General features: G+C 38.1%; 1 pseudogene; it reads right to left on the reverse strand.

Annotated features, from left to right (window-relative positions):
- Positions 1 to 737: 737 nt before the first annotated feature.
- LOC116889528 lies at positions 738 to 856 on the reverse strand (annotated as a pseudogene).
- Positions 857 to 2,084: the final 1,228 nt, after the last annotated feature.

A 2,084-nucleotide genomic window follows, 5' to 3' on the forward strand; every position in this document is an offset into this window, starting at 1 on the left:
ATGTCCAGGTGAGGGGTGGGTCCAGTTCTACATAGCTCTCAGACATCAACATGTCCCAGGGTAAAAGCCGAGAATAAGGACATCAGCTTGGCTTTTGGTGGCAACAAACCCTTGGTGCTTTATGGCCACATACTGAGACATTGCCCCCTGTAGCAGCATCAGCCAGGACCCTACCATGTTCACAGATAATATCATCAACCACTCACATCAGGCTCTTCCTCACTACTCAAGATTCTCTAGTTCTGCCCCTCTTCATCGTATCCATATCCTATCCCTTTCTCTTTCACTTCTCCACCACTTACTTACTCCTCTGAGTGTCTGGGTTCTTCATCTCAGGAGTGGTCTTAGGAACACTATGCCCCACTCATACATTATGGAACCAGGCAGTGGTCATCTCGGCATGGTCTGCCCCACACACACACACACACACACACACACACACACACACACACACACACACACACACACACACACACACACCTGTACCAACCTGGTAGTTGTCTCAGGCTATCTCTCTGTCTGGGCTGGAGCTGGTCTAGTAGTCATCTGAGACTTATTACCTGTTGAAACAACAAATGGCCTCATGTTGGGTCATCTCTCTTGTGCTCACTCTTTCCCAAAGCCTTCAGTCCCACACATGGGACTAGTCTAGTTGTTTGTTCTTGGTCCTGGGAGCTCTTCTAGCCTATGTAGCACTAGACTGGTGGTCCAGTCCAGGTTTGTTTTTTCTTTCAGGAAATGATAAGTTAGTAATCATTCAGATGTTCATTGGTCAGGACACTAAGCTAAACATAAATTCTTCCCTGTCTGGCACCTAATGAAGTGACATAACTGACACACCTGAAATACTTCCAGAACATTTAAATTTCATTAAAATAGAAGCATTTGTTGAGAAGTGAAATCCTTACTATTTGGAATAGTGACTGGCAGGCTTTATTATTTGTTTGCTTTGTTGAGAAAGAATCTTGACATGATGATTTCCAAAGACAAAAATTGACATTTTTTCCTTTTTGGGTTTAAAGTTATTTGATATGAAATTTATCCTTAAGTAGCATCATTTAGTTTTTATGCAGATTAACTTTAAGAGGAAGTGACTTCTGTTTACTTTGTATTTCATCTAAAAATTAAATTAAAAAGAAGTTTCTATTTTGCACAGTTCTTAATATAAATAGAATATTTTCTTTTTCTTAGCTTGTATTCACTCAGAAGAGAAACCTTATTTGTAGTACATATAGGAAATGGAATTTGGTGTAACTGAACTTTCAAGCTACAGAAGCATGTGAGATAAATGTATATCTGTACTGAATAGTGAAAGAATATAGTTGAAGAATCTATGAGTTTAACCATATGCCTTAGTGGAAAAAATCAAATTGGATAAATAGTAAACAGGTCAATGGCTGTTAGAGTTCAAGAGAAAATGAAGGGTAAATGAATAGAACCCCTAAAATTTTAAGGTAATGAAACTATTTTCTTGATATTATATAATATTTTAAACATTTGATTAATGTCATTTTATATTTATTCAATCTCCCATACAGTGAGAGATACATATAACAAGAGGTAAGGATATGTAAGAACAAGAATTACAGAGCATTTGTCCTTTCTGCTCAATTTTTCTTTGAATATTAAGCTATTCTAATAATAATAAAACTAAAAATAGTTTAAAATAATAAAGATGCTTAAATGCAAGCAACAGGAAACATATTCTATGTTTTTTTTAAGTGCTGCTTTCTTAAGAACCAGGAATGTGGATTGGAGATATGGCTCAGTGGTTAAGAGTACTGACTACTCTTTCAGAGGTCCTGAGTTTATTTCCCAGAAAAAATATGGTGGCTCACAACCATCTATAATGAGATATGATGCCTGGTTATGGTGTGGCTGAAGATAGGGACAGTGTACTCATTACTGGGGACTCTACTGGATAAATAGGAGAAAGGACTTGCAGGACCTGAAGGGGATAGGAACTCCAAAAGAAGACCAGTAGAGTCAACTAACCTGAACCTTTGGGGCTCTCAATTCTAAGCCACCAACCAGAGCATATACAAGCTGGACCTAGGCCTCTCTGCACATATGTACCAGATGTT

This window comes from Rattus rattus, chromosome X (genome assembly GCF_011064425.1).
Source record: "Rattus rattus isolate New Zealand chromosome X, Rrattus_CSIRO_v1, whole genome shotgun sequence".
Classification (NCBI taxonomy): Eukaryota; Metazoa; Chordata; class Mammalia; order Rodentia; family Muridae; genus Rattus; species Rattus rattus.